Source organism: Alligator mississippiensis, chromosome 11 (genome assembly GCF_030867095.1).
Source record: "Alligator mississippiensis isolate rAllMis1 chromosome 11, rAllMis1, whole genome shotgun sequence".
Classification (NCBI taxonomy): domain Eukaryota; kingdom Metazoa; phylum Chordata; order Crocodylia; family Alligatoridae; genus Alligator; species Alligator mississippiensis.
This window is the reverse complement of record NC_081834.1, coordinates 74784723-74799886: the sequence shown is the minus strand read 5'-3', so window position 1 is coordinate 74799886 and position 15164 is coordinate 74784723. Positions and strand designations below refer to the sequence as shown.

The 15164-nt window shown below is 45.7% G+C and overlaps 1 long non-coding RNA gene across 1 annotated transcript; it reads right to left on the bottom strand.

Annotated features, from left to right (window-relative positions):
- Positions 1-3439: 3439 nt before the first annotated feature.
- Positions 3440-13542, bottom strand: LOC132244248 (uncharacterized). The gene is made up of 2 exons (XR_009455839.1): positions 13439-13542; positions 3440-8603 (listed from the first exon to the last, which is right to left on the bottom strand). It is a non-coding gene; the product is annotated as an uncharacterized LOC132244248 (long non-coding RNA).
- Positions 13543-15164: the final 1622 nt, after the last annotated feature.

The following is a 15164-nucleotide window of genomic DNA, read 5'->3' as shown; positions in this document are numbered from 1 at the left end:
GCTAATTAATCCCTTTCACGGAGCTGTCTCTTCCTTCTGAATGATTTCTGGATGTTTCAGCCAATTTATAACTTCTGAACCGTGCTGATAACTTACAGCCACTCAGATGCTTTTTGCTTCCACTGTCCTTAGACTGACCAATAGCAGTACAAGCCTTGCATTTCTTTGATAAGGTTAATTTTAACTACACCACAGGGCCTTGCTACTTCCAGGCTTTGCTAAATTGACTAGACCTTACTTGATACAAGGCCTTACTACAACTTAAACTTTAATTAGGGTCTTAGCAATGACATATAGCTTAATATCTAAACAAATGACAGAAAAAAAACACTTGGTACAATCTTCAGAGAGCCTTCAGCAAGCACCTTGATCAACAGACATAATTTTTACCTGTCACACTCTGCCCCTTGCTTGCTGAAGCAATATGACAGCTACAGCTGAGATGCCAAAACCACATGCGCTACATCAGGGAACGGGGAGGGACCTTTACATTTAACTTGCATAGCATGAACAGATTTACAACAACAAAGGTTAAAACACCATTTAACTGTTGCCACTAGGGCATTGCAGAATACTGTGATGTTTAAGATGGTTAGCCATGTAGTTGAGGTGACACCTGGTGACACATGAATAGGGCAGATTACATCATACCATTTACATGGCTTGGGCACGTTGACAGCCAAACAGATGATTCACTCGCCTTCTCTAGTAAGGAAGGCCAACCAAGTGCCTTGCCAAGCCTTGGCCTCAAGTCTTTGCAGCTTATTTTTTACTTTATTCCAGTTTTCTAACTGGGCATGTCTACATCTGATACCCATGACGTGGGTATCATAACAGTTGAGAGGTATAACCTCAGAGGAAATTTCTGGCCATTTTAGGGCAATAGTACAGTTACTTAATTGCAGTAGAGCAACCGCTCCACCTTTAGATCCTAAGGAACTGCAAAAAGCAACTGCACAAAGTCCAGGTGGTACCATTTTCACGAAGCAAATGACCTGGTCCTTCCCAACAAACACGTTGCCCTATTGTTACATATGACACATGAGGTAACTCGTATTTGCAGGTCATGTTAGGTGGGTTGTGAGGCCAGCCTCTCCATAGGGTCCCTAATCTAATCAAGATGCTACTAATTTAGATTCATCGATTCATAGATGTTAGGGTTGGAAGGGAACTCAATAGATTATTGAGTCCGACCCCCTGCACAGGCAGGAAAGCATGCTGGGTTCAGTTGACACCAGACAGATGCCTATCTAACCTCCTCTTGAAGACCCCCAGGGTAGGGGAGAGCACCCCTTCACTTGGGAGCCCATTCCAGATTTTGGCCACTTTAACGGAGAAGAAGTTCTTCCTAACATCCAGTCTAAATCTGCTCTCTGCTAGCTTGTGGCCATTATTTCTTGTAACCCCCAGGGGCGCCTTGGTGAGTAGAGCCTCACCAATTCCCTTCTGTGCCCCCATGATGAATTTATAGGCAGCCACAAGGTCGTCTCTCAACCTTCTCTTGCAGAGGCTGAAGAGGTCCAGGTGCCCTAGTCGCTCCTCATAGGGCTTGGCCTGCAAGCCCTTAACCATACGAGTGGCCCTTCTCTGGACCCTCTCCAGGTTATCCACATCCCTCTTGAAGTGTGGCGCCCAAAATCGCAAGCAGTATTCCAACTGCAGTCTGATCAGTGCCCGATAAGAGGGGAAGTATCACCTCCTTGGTTCTGTTTATCATGCATCTGCTGATGCACGATAAACTGCAGTTAACTTTGCTGATGAATTTGTCACACTGACGACTTATGTTCATCTTGGAGTCCACTATGACTCCGATATCCCTTTTGGCTTCCGTGTTGCCGAGCAGGTCATTTCCTAGGCAGTAGGTGTGCTGGACATTTTTCCTCCTTAGGTGCAGTACTTTGCATTTCTCCTTGTTGAATTGCATTCTATTGTTTTCTGTCCATTGGTCCAACCTGTCCAGGACTGCCTGTAGTTGTTCCCTGCCCTCCAGTGTGTCCACTTCTCCCCACAGCTTTGTATCATCTGCAAACTTGGAGACTACACTTCACTCCCTTGTCCAAGTCACTGATGAAGACCGAGCCTTGTGGCACCCCACTGCCCACGTCCTTCCAGGTTGATACCAACCTGTCCAGCACCACTCTTTGGGTATGACCTTCTAGCCAATTTGCCACACACCAGACTGTGTAATCATCGAAGTCTCATCCAAGTACAGAAGGAGACTCGATGCATTGTAGAAAGACTTCACAATGATCCAGTCTCAAGCCTCTCTCCTAATCTGCTTCAAAAAGACAAGCTTAGTGTCACTTGTCTCCAGCAATATCACCAATGTGATACATCTTCATCTGAACTTCTCTTCCAGGCCATCAATTCCATTTCTTAATGTCTTAAAGTTTTGGGTATCCTGTGTTAAAACAGCGTGAGGTCAATCCATCATTCTCTCGAGGGTTTCCATTTACCTTTCAGATGTCTTGAAATTTGACAGCTGGAGTTTTGTGTCCCTCTCCACAGCCTTTGTTTTAAACATAAACGTGCCAGCCCCCGGCTACTTTGAATGGTTGCCCTGCTGCTTTTCATTTCTCTCTGTGCGCTTCGTTGGTAGATTTAGTCAAAGCACACATAAGACTGCACCTCACAAAGCTGTTCTGCAACTCCTGGTGTTGTGTTTTGGAGTTAGGTGTTACCACAGAGCCAGGGGAAAGTTTTCAAAAATATGGAAAGCCTGTTACCTACCTAAAAACCAAAGCAAACCTTGATTCAACATCCTGGAGTATGAGAGAAAATGAGAGAGGAGAGACAATTTGAAAACGCTAAGTCTACAACCTTTGATCTGGAATACAGTTTCCAGTAGAAACAGTTGGTTGGTTTTTGGGTACTTGGCAGGTTTTGAAAATCCCCCCGAGAGAGAGAGAGAGAGAGAGAGAGAGAGCGCGATTCCTGTCTGTGCTGCAAGGCCAGATGTTCCAAGCAGCTCGGGGCCCAGCAAAACGGGAACCAAAAAGCATTTAAATATCAGTAGGGCACCTAGACAAGGGCAGCTTTTCAAAATAGTGCCAAACTCAGATCAGAAGTCAGTCCCTCCCTTCCACCAACCTCAGAGTTTCCCCCGTAATCCCTCTTTCTTTTCAAGCCAAATGCATTTTGGATTCTTTCTGCTCCCTGGCTTCCAAATCCCAAAAGTGCATTTGGGTCACACTTTCAAGCTTCCCAAAGAGCTAGCAGCTTCCTTCTTATTTTACAAGTGAACTGAGATTTAACACACGCACGTGACCCCAGGCGCTAGGGTTTCAAGGTAAGTGATACATGTTGTGAGGCTTGCGCTGGAGTTGCCTGTCTCAGCACTAGCTTCAAGAGAAGATATACCGGCTAACATTTTCCAAGTAAATGTATGGGCACGTTTTCAAAAGACCTGTGCAGGCAACATGCAGGGGGCTCTTAGTACTTGGTTGGGACTAAGGTTCGGCTGCTAGTGCAGCCCAGAGAGGTGCACCCTGATTTGGCAGCGCATCGAGTCACAACAAGCTCGGCCAATAAAACACAAGTTAGGCCAGAACAACAACGGCACCGATGTGCACAAATCAGCAGCACTGGCTGACAGCAGGGTAAAGTTCCCTGGTAATGTTTGAGTTCATCAAGCCAGTTGTAATACACCACCAGCTCGTGTAATCTTGGGATGAATTTGCACTTTGCTAGCACTTCCAGCTTCCTTCTGAATCCAGCGGGTTTATTCCACAGGTACTAGATTATGCCAAACTGTAAGTTAGAGTATATAACCCTCATCCCAGCTATAGGCTTTTCCATAGAGTCCTTTGCTTTTTGTCAGCTGCTCCTGTGCTCAGCCTTTGCATGGCTGCCACCTTTTTAGAACAGGTCTTGCTTGGGAAGAGCGGGAAAACCTCATTCTTCAGAGACCTTGCTTTGAAAAAGCAGAGAATGGTAGGCATTTGCCAGACAGCCTCAGGAATACCCAGAAACCTGGTAATCAGCAACAGACTCTTAAAGCAACCCTATGCCTGCTGCATCGCTGGCGGGTGGCAGATTCCTTAGGGCACTCAATGGCATAGTATCTGCCAAAGCCCAAACCGTAGAAAGCCACGACTGCTGCACTTGTAGTTTGTGCGGCCGTAGCAAAGGATTTTTATCAGACAGTGTACAACCGTGAGTACTAGCAGAACCTCACCTTGGACAATCAGCAGTATACCAGTAGGGGGAAGGACAATATTAAGGAAGCCTATTGTTGCAGGAGACCACCCCAGAGGACTCTCCTTCCACCTGTGAGCTCTGTCCTTTGTGGCAGTAGTGGCAGAAAAGCAAAAGACTCTGAGCTGGACTTCCATGCGTATTACGGAAGATGATGAAGGACTCAAAGCCCTACATGAGCCCCAAGGTATTAGGCCGTATTTGGAGAACCAAGTTGCTTTGTGAGAGCTAGGGTCTAGAGAATCCGAGTTATTACATTTGACAGGGCATGCCATCATGTTTATTTATTGTGAGATGACTGGAAAGTACATGGTAACCTTTGCAGGGGTGGCAGCATGGAAACTGTGATGATAAAACACGTTCCTAAAGCCAAAATCAATTATTTAATTGACCGCGCTATCTAAAGCAGTTGATGGATTTATATCTATGGCACTGCCCTACTACTTCCCTGTATTCTGTGAGAAAGATAAACTGCATGAGGAAGTCCCTGACAGTCTTCCACAACAGCGGTGGAAGACACCGGTGGAAGACACAAAGGGCACTTATTTGTTAGCGAGCTGCTGCCATATTGTTTCGAGTTGATTGCTAGCAGGAGTGAACATTTTGTCCAAGTCCCTTCTCAGGGGACATGCTCCTTTAATTATACATGAAGTGCCCGACCTGAGCACTACAGGTATTTTGGGCATGCCTCTTGATGACATTTTTGCAATGCGTATGAAAAGTGCTGCAAGCATCCCCTTTTCTACCAGCTTGCAAGAATGAAGGCTGGTGAAATGTCCCTTTTTTTCACCACATGGTTTGCACTAAAGCTAAGGGGCTCGCATGGGCGACCAGTGCCACCTTAGTCGGGGGGGGGCCATGCCCCCCTCCCAGCGACCAGTCAGCAGGCAAACTCCCCCCACGGCCAATTTCTGGCACTCACAAAAGTGGCCACGGCGCTTCATCTGGCGTTCCCATTTCCCGACCGGTGCTCGCAGGGAGGTCACTGGTGTTCCCACCTTGCCTGTCACCTAAGCGGGGAGCACAGCCTGTCAGGGGTGGACCGGCCCTCTCAGGGGGTGCACGTGCAACCCCATGCACCCCCTGCGCATCGCCACTTGGGGCTCAATTTAGACATCTGGACTCTCCAGTGCTTGGTGCTGTACACACAGGTCACCAAAAGATTGTCTCCATCTCAAAGACCTTATTTAAAACCCATCCTGGAAAAGGCATTTTGGCAGCATACACTGAGGGGGCTGAACCTACCTCCCTGCCGCCCCAAACTGTAACGTCCTTACTCTGACTGGCAAGCACATTCTCGCTGCAAGCAGTCCGCAACAACTGACTTGTGGAAAAAACACGCTGTAGAATTTGGAATCAGGTCAGGTAGAAACTTGATTTCGATAGCTATCGGAGACAGACACTTACAGGAAGATTTCTGCTGTGGCCTCTCTCCTTTTCATCCAGGGCAATTAACCTTTTATAGATTCAAGACAAAGGGTTGCCTAAACTAACTTTTCCCGCCTTGGGGCTATCTGTCTTGTGTCCTTCAAGACAGTTTAATGGTCATCTTCCTCTTACCTAACGAATTTCTCTCTCCCCCCTTGAGGCCTTATCCATCCTTTGCTTCCACATTTCCCCCCTTTGAGACTTACAAGTCTCATCTTATTCTATTTCTATTCCCATGAGTCTCTCTATTTCATCTTGCATCTTTCTATATCTTCTTTCAATCTGCTCACATCTTTTTAGTACCATCATTTTAGTTTCTGTGGTGTCTTTTCTTTCATTTTCCTTCTGCTGATTTTGTTCAGATATTTGCAGGAATATATAATCTATTCCCTGGTTGGGTTTGCTTAGATATGTAGCTTAAACAACAGCGTACAAGCATGAAAATTACACATATCAGGACTATAATAATAAAAAGTATCAATAATCCAGGAATAATGGTGGATCCTAAGGAGCCAAAAAGGGACCTAAACCATGAACTTAAATTCCAATCGTCTGGCTCATGTAATTTGGCTGCTTCATTTTGAATATGTTCATCCAAGTCTTGTATTTTTTCGGAATTATCAGGCATGTAAGTACAGCATTCTTTACCAATTAAAGCACAGACTCCTCCTTTGCTGGCTAACATGTAATCTAAAGCAAGTCTGTTTTGTAAAGTCATCTGTCTTATTTCCTTCATTTCATTATTTATTTCGTGAAGACCAATAGCAGTAGAATTAGCTATCTTCTCTAGGGATGCTGCAACTTTCTTTATTTCAGACATAGCCAAGCCTGCGCCATAGTTGGGAAACATGATTCCCCAAAATCTCTGAGTTTCTGTAAGTTCCCGCATGTTGCGAATCTTTCCTTTTGGTAAGTAAGATCTAACAGCAATAGCGGGATATATTGCAGAGACATAGCATGTTCCTTCCCATCTGGAAGGAAGGTGTTTATAGGCCTTGTCTCCACATGTGAAATAATGGCCAGCCAGTGCAGTAAACTTGTGGCTATCATTACAGCGTGGTCTCATCATCCATTGTGTATAATAACCTGAAAATCCACTTTGGGAGTATAATTAGATATCCAGGAACCATTAGAGAACCATGCCCCATTTATCTTAAATTCTCTCTCACATTTACTGATTCCTACTGAAAATTCAAATCCGTTACAGGTCCAACAAAATTTTCCCAGGGTGGCATAGGCTAACCATATATAATCAAATTGGTTACATTTTATATCCTGCCAGGTTTCATTTCCTTTAAAATCTGAATAGTAAGGGGCTGAAATTTGTGTGGCATTTAAAGGTGTTGATATCATGGGTATTCCCCCAGTAGAATGAATAGGGGCATGACTGCATACCCAACATTGAGAAACATTTAAGTCCTTTGCAAATTGGTAAGATAATTGGAGGAAAACATTTTGGTGATGAAATAGTGACCTTCTTGATCTATTCTGCAATATTAAGTCGTTTATCATGTTTTCTTCAGTTACTGAGTCTTTAAATTCGTGTAATATGATCCAAACAAGCAAACTAAGAATTACCCAAGTCACGACCAACCAGTCCCATCTTGGGAACCAGGAACTAGGTGGAGGCCTTTTTCCTTTCCTGGAGGGCATAGTGGTATCGTGGGGGCACATCTTCTTCACTCTGTAGTGGTAAATCCTCTTCGACAGTGGGCGCTATGCTCACCACTGGTCCTGAATACTTCTGCTGGCAGGCACTGAGCTCACTACCAGCTTGTGGAGTCTTTCTGTCTGGTTGGAATTCAGCTGCCTCGGGGTCCAATGGAGGTGAAATCTTTTTACAGTGCGAGGTGTGAGTCCACGTCTGGTGTTCTTGGCAACGAACGGCAATGTTAGTGGTTAGGAGCACCTGGAAGGGGCCCTTCCATCTGGTTTGGAGTGAGTTTTTTTTAATTGATGAACCTTGATATATACCCAGTTTCCAGCCTCAAGCAAATGGCACGGGACGTCTGCAGCGGGTGGCAGCGCTTCCTGAACCTGTGAATGAATAGATCTGACACATTTCATTAGTGCATTACAGTAATTTAAAACAGTTTCATCATCCAACTGAAGATTAGTCTGATCAGGAAATGGGGGTGGTGTAGTGGCCATTCTCATGGGACGCGCCATGAGAATTTCATGTGGGGACAGTCCATGTTTTCTGTTGGCAATGTTTCTAATGTGCATAAGTGCCAGTAGCAATGCACCTGGCCATTTCAAGTTAGTTTCAGCACAAATTTTAGACACGCGTGTTTTTAAGTCAGAGTTTTTTCACTCTACTGCACCACTGGATCGGGGATGGTAGGCACAGTGCAGGTGCTGGTGTATGTTCAGGGCCTTACAGATGTTTCTAACAATCTGCCATGTGAAGTGTGTTCCTCGGTCACTGTCTAGCGTGAGTGGCAGGCCAAATCTGGGTATGAATTCTTTCAAAAGTTTCTTTGCTACAGATTTGGAATCTGCATGTTTACAAGGATAAGCTTCTACCCAACCAGAGTACATATCAATAATGACAAGAATATATTCAAAAGAACAACAATTTGGCATTTGAACAAAGTCCATTTGCAAATTTACAAAAGGTTCTCATGGTGGTTGGAGGGTGTGCCGCTTGTCTAGTTTTAACCTTCTGACCAATGTTATGGGCAAGACAAATGGGACAAGTGCTACAGTACTGCTGTGCCATGAAGGGAAAATTTGGGGCAAACCAATCACGCTGTACTGTTGCAATCATCCCCCCTTTGTGTGGGCCACTGAGTGAGCCAGACGAGCAAGGTAAAGTAGCAAAGCCTTGGGTGCTACCAGGAGGCCGTCCGGGGAGCGCCACAAGGTGTCAGGGTGCAACTGACATCCTTTGTGCAGCCAGTCTTCTCTCTCAAATTTTGGAGCCTGTTCCTGGAGTAGGGCCAAGTAAGAGAGATTGGCCAACGGAGACTGGTCTGCTAAAAAGCAAAGAAAAATATCATTAGGAGCCTGAGGGCCAAAAAGGGCCGCACTCCTAGCCGCATGGTCAGCTAGGGCATTTCCTCATGTGACATCATTATTAGGGATTTCATGGGCTTTACATTTAACAATAGCAATAGCAGAAGGCAATAGGAAAGCATGCAAAAGAGCATCGACATAAGAACCATTACTAATCTGAGTCCCAACCGAAGTAAGGAATCCTCTTTGTTTCCAAAGTTGACCAAAGTCATGTACAACACTGAAGGCATATCTGGAATCAGTGTAGATGGTGGCAGATAGACCGTTAGCCAAGGTGCATGCTTGAGTGAGGGTTACCAGTTCAGCCACTTGAGCAGAGCAAGCATGAGGCAACTGGTAAGGTTCTAAAACTTGGTGTTGATCACAGACTGCATAGCCAGCAGTGAGCTGTCCCTTGTTGTTTCTAAGGCAGGATCCATCTACATATAGCAGGAGATCTGGGTTCTGCAGTGGTGTATCTTTAAGATCAATACAAGGGGTCAAAAGCTGGGTAGTTACAGTTAAGCAATCATGAGGTTTTCCATCTGATGGGGTAGGAAGTAGGGAAGCAGGATTCAGGACAGAGCAGCGTGTTAAAGTTACATTGGCAACTGAAAGAAGAAGCTTTTCATATTTGGTAAGTCGGGAGTTAGAAATATGTTGTGTTTTGCCTTTCAGGAGCAGGGCCATAACAGCATGGGGAACATCAACAGTTCATGGGTGTCCAAGAACAAAGGAATCAGCCTTTTTAACAAGCAAGGCAGCAGCAGCTACAGATCAGAGACAGGGAGGAAGTCCTGCTGCAACAGGGTCTAGGGCAGAGCTATAATAGGCAATGGGACGTTCCCTGTCACCATGAAGCTGAGTGAGCACACCTAGGGCAATGCCATATCGTTCATCGCAATACAGGGTAAAGGGTTTCTTGTAATCAGGAAGTCCTAAAGCGGGTGCTCTGGTGAGGGCTTGCTTGGTCTGAATAAAGGCTTGTTCAGCTTCTGGAATCCAAGGTAGTGGTTCGGGAGGAGAATCAAGGGTAAGGGCCTGTAGGTGTTTGACGATGGAGGTATAACCCATAATCCATTGCCTGCAATACCCAGCCATTTCTAAAAATCCTCTCATTTGTTTCCAACTAGTTGGTTTAGGGACTTGGAGAATGGCGTTAATTCGGGATTTGGACAGATGTCTTTGTCCTGCTGAAATATCATGCCCTAAATAATGAACTTTGGGTTGGCATAATTGCAGCTTGGCTTTGGAGGCCTTATGTCCCTGAGAGGCCAGGGCAGTGAGTAGGGTGAGGGAATCCTGTTTACATGCTTCCAGAGAAAGTGAGGCCAGCATAAGATTGTCCACATACTGGATTAGAGTGGAGCCCCCTTAAATTCTATAGCATCTAAATCCTTTTTGAGGATCTGGGAAAACAAGGTGGGACTTTCAGTATACCCTTGTGGAAGTCAAGTCCAGGTGTACTGAAGACCTTGGTAAGTGAAAGCAAACAAATACTGACTATCAGGGTGAATAGGAATAGAAAAGAAGGCAGAACAGAGATCTATTACAGTAAAGTGAGTAGCAGTAGCAGGAATATGGGATAGTATAGTGGCTGGGTTGGGAAGAACAGGGAAAGTAGGTAGGACTGCAGCACTGACAGCACGAAGGTCTTGTACAAAGCGATAAGTTTCTCAACCAGGATTTTTAAAAGGAAGGATAGGAGTGTTGCATGGGCTACAGGTCAGGATGATGATCCCTTGTTCAAGGAGGGAAGTAATAACTGGTTGAATGCCCTCCTCAGCTTCTTTAGAGATAGGCTATTGCGGAACACAAGGGAGAGGTTTGGCAGGATTGAGAGTGATGTGCACAGGCTCTGCGCTGAGCATGTGGCCCACCTCATTGGCGTGAGTAGACCAAAGTTGTGAAGGGACTTGAGCCAACAGTTCCTGTTGCAATGAGGAAGTGTCAGCTTCAAAATCATCCTCCAGTTGTTTCTTGTAACAGAGCCAAAAACTTGGTCTCCCCTGGTTCCGGCATTTCTAGGTATATGCCATCTGGGGACCAGTAGATGACACAGCCCAACTTACACAACAAACCCTTTCCCGGAAGATTTACAGGGGTAGAGGGGCTAAGCAAAAAGGCATGTGTCTCAGAAATGGGACCGATAGGGACAGAAAGGGGTTTGGAAACAGGGTGGGGTATAGGGTGTCTGCTAATGCCGACAGCATTAACAATTTTGTCAGAAAGAGCTATGTTAGAAAAATCAGAGGCTTTTAAAGTGGAGAGGGAAGCCTTTGTGTCTACCAGGCAAGATATAATCCTGCCGTTTACAGAACAATTAAGAAAAGGACCAGATTGGTCGAGTGAAATAAGTGGGGCGATGATGTCATCCCTCAGGCTTGGGTAGGGAAAGGAGGAATATTCTGAAGTTCAGCTGGTGCAGTGAAAACACCATCAGAAAAATATTCTTGGGACCCTTGTGGTGCTCGGTACTTAGGTGTACCTCCGGGTCGATTTGGGCACTCTGACTTCCAATGACCCTCCTGTTTGCAATAATTACACTGAGTGCCATACTTGGAAAGGTTCCTAGCCTGGCCTATGCCCTTACCCCATCCTTTGTTTAGCATTCCCACTACTCTTCCCCTTCCCCTTCCTTGTTGTCCGCCGCTACCTGCTTGAAGTTGCTGAATCTGGAAGGCCATCAATCTAGTTTCATTGCTATCCTTAAGTCTTTCTGCCTTATGAAAAAAATGTTGCGCAGCTGCCAAAACCTCCTCTAAAGCTTTGGCTTCCCAGCCTATAAGCACAGTTCGGATTCCTTCTGAAATTTTTGGTTGGAGTCCTTGAACAAAAGCTGCCACTACAGCCTGTCAGGCATTTTCAGCAGCATTAGTCATGCCTGAATGGCAATCAAAACAGTTTTTAAGTCTTTCCAGAAAGTCAGCTGGGTTTTCATCCTTTGTCTGTTTACAAGAATTAATTTTGGTCCAATCAGTCTTTTTGGGGCAAACTTCAAGGACAGCTTTTAAAAGGTCTTCCCTACTAAACCTCAACTCTGGTCCAGTGCCGGGATCCTGTGATGGCCATTTAGCCTTTTCTAACACACGTTGTAACATTTCACGGGGTAGTGCAGCACATAAAAGCTGGTTCATATCAGCCCATGTGGGGTTATAACAGTCAATAACTACTTGAAGTTCTTCCTGGAATCTTACAGGGTCATCTCGAATCTTAGGGAATCTCTGAACTAAATTAAACAGATTGGTAGTGCTCCAGGGAGCATGTACAGTTACTATCGTTCCCCCATCTTGACCTACACCTGTCATTTGTCAGAGCGGGGCCTGGAACGCTTCCTGGCCACCACGGATGCTACTCCTGAGATTGTAGGGTGTCTTAGGCATGGTGGGCATTGGAGTTTCGTAGTTCTCCTTGACCAATACCTTTTTCAGGTGAACTGAATTTGGAGTGTGCTCAGTGACTTGCCAGTGAGGTGCTGGGATGTGGCAGTGGTTGAGATGGAGGAAGGTGGAGAATAACCTGGAGGGGAGCTGATGGCCTTAGTTTGTTTTCTGGTTTAGATGCGGCCGGATTTTCAGCTAAGGCTGGATTGATACAAAAGTCTAAAATGTCTTCCGGAGGTTCAGTTAGTGGGGGTACCCCTTTCAATACTGGGTATAATGGACTGCAGTTTGAATTTAGGGGAGTGGCCAATTTCTCCCATGTTTCCTTCAATTGTTTTTTAAAATTTTCCTGTGAGTCTTTCAGGCTCTTGGTCTGAGACTCAGTGGGTCTTTTTGACATCTCTTCATACCAATCGAAAAATACATTCCACTGGCATTGAGGAGTTTTGGATCCACGGGACTCTAACGTCCCTCTTAAGCGCACTAGTTTATCTAGATTGAATGTGCCTTCCTCAGGGAACTGCTTGGAAGAATCATCCCTGGTATACCAGTACTATTTATCCAGGTACTTGCAAGTCTCGGGAGAATAATGTGTGTACATATAGTACGCCGGAGTTCCCTTAGAAGGGACTGGCACTTGCTTTGACTGTTCTGTACCCATTTCACAATCACACAGGGAAAGACAAGACAAGGGAATGGCTTATTGAGGAAGTCCATGCTGATCCGAACTTCAGCCTGTAGTGCTGCCGAGCTGTGTTCTGGATTTGGCAATGGATCATAAACAGACCAGTTATCTACACGGTAGAATAAGGGTGGGGGAACAACAAAAGGAGTCCGCTAAAGTCACAGTAACCTGCTCGTAGCCCCGTCTGATGACCGAGGCTACATACCTTCAGGCAGCAGATCTATAGCGGCTCATTAATGGAGGGGGGGACACAAGACACAGAGCAAAACAAAGAGGGTGAGGGACCAGTGAAAAGTTCACTGGGGAGGAGAGAAGAGTTGATTTTGTCTCTCAACCTTGGCTCCCAGTGACTATTCTTTCACCACGCACCCCTTGCATTCAAGTTGCGCCAGTCATCGCCCAAACCAGGCTCGCTTACGTCTTGAGGTGGCTGCACGTGGTTTCAGAATTTGCCCTGGACCAATTCCAAATCACCATTCAATCAGGGTCACAATCTTATTCCCATCACCCACTCAGATTTCCTAGATCCCAGAGTTGTGCTGGATGCAAGTGCTTGTGCAACAGACAGATTCTCCCTATCAGTTATGCGTGCTTTCCAGAGACAGACAGAATTTACCAGATTAGTATGACCGGTCTTGGTTCTACACTGACCTGTAACAAAGGTTCGAATCAAGCTACCCAACGCAAGCAGGGAACCTATGAGCAGTCCTCCTCCGACACCCCAATAGAGATTTAAAAGGCCTCTTACCTTTATTGGTGGTGCCGGGGTTCGGCGGGGAAAGGCTCACAGTCCTCCGAACACGTCGTTGCCTGTGGATCCGAGTCATGGCACCATTTAATTGTCGTGGAAGAAACATGCTGTAGAATTTGGAATCAGGTCAGGTAGAAACTTTATTTCGATAGCTATCAGAGAGAGACACTTATAGGAAGATTTCTGCTGTGGCCTCTCTCCTTTTCATCCAGGGCAATTAACCTTTTTATAGATTCAAGACAAAGGGTTGCCTAAACTAACTTTTCCCACCTTGGGGCTATCTGTCTTGTGTCCTTCAAGACAGTTTAATGGTCAACTTCCTCTTATCTAAGGAATTTCTCTCTCCCCCCTAGAGGCCTTCGCTATCCTTTGCTTCCACATATGGAAGGGCAAGGCTCCACCAGCTGGCCCATAGTTACAGGTTGACAGGTTGAAGGACTCCTGCTTGTTGATATAAATGACATGCGATCGATATACCAGGAATGGGGATCTCAAGCAGACGTGTTTCACACCGGTCCGGTTCAAAACACGTGTATGTTAGCAGGTGTCTCCCTTTTATCCGATCCTTTCCTTCAAGAGCTTACCAATGTTGCACTGGATTCAGTCCCAGTACATTTCTGTCACACACTTACCAACACGGTCATTCAAATGTGGCAGGTGCGATGACACCTGCATGAATACTGATGAGTTAAAAGGCTGGCAGGGCTTGAAAAAATGGGGTCTAATGCCAAACCTCTCTGTTCAGGCAACATCCTTATAACACAGGGAAAAGCCTGACATGCGACAGGGAGCTGGGAAACATCATTTAGGAAACATGTTTTCTCTAGGTAGCACAGACATCTAAGGGAAATTTAGGACCCCACGTTCACAAAGGCCAAGCCATGACAGCTCTCTGTCAACTCCCAAGTGGAGTTCTGGGAGCTCAACGTTTCTACAAAATAGCACTGCATAAGCTTTTGCATTACAAGCCACCTGCTTTTGAGACAGAGTTTGATACAATCCAGAACCCTTTGTCTTAACCTTTAATCAAAGCAGAAAGCCCCCCGTGCGATGGTGATTAGTTGCGGTCCAACCATTAGATAGATGTCCGGATGTCCACGACAAAGAAAAGGAACCTGACAGCTGCAACTCAAGCTGTGCAGAAGCCTGTTTACAGCTGTAGCTTGGATTTTTTTTTTCTTTAACAAAGATCACTTATTTAAGGAGAGATGATTCTGTGAAGAAAGCATCAGTAACCCTCTGTTGAAATTCAGGGCAGTTATCAAGCAGGACAATGGGAAAACAGGCAGGACAAGGACTGTGTGAGACTAGTGTCCAGTATCAGCAATAGCCTTAGTATCGGGAGCTGGAGCGGGCCATTCTCTCGCACAAAACTGGCTAACAAAACCGACGGATTGAGTGCCGCAGCCTTGCAGAAAGCACACGGCCAGGAGCTGTCAGGAGGGGAGAGGGCTTCTGCATCTCCGTCACTGGCCCTAAAAACCAAACAACGACAGGTAGCCATCTCCATGGGTGCCCTCAAAATGCTAATCGCGTTCAGTGGCATGCACTATCTCAGAACAAAAAGGCAAACCTACTGCAATCAAAGCGATCGGGACACGCTATATTACAGAGGAGCCACTGTCTTTACTAGAGCTCATGCAAGCAAGTGGCTTTTCCAAGTGCTGCTGCAATTGAATCTGCTTCAAACATCAGAATAGCAGCCATCTCTTACCGATTCCCC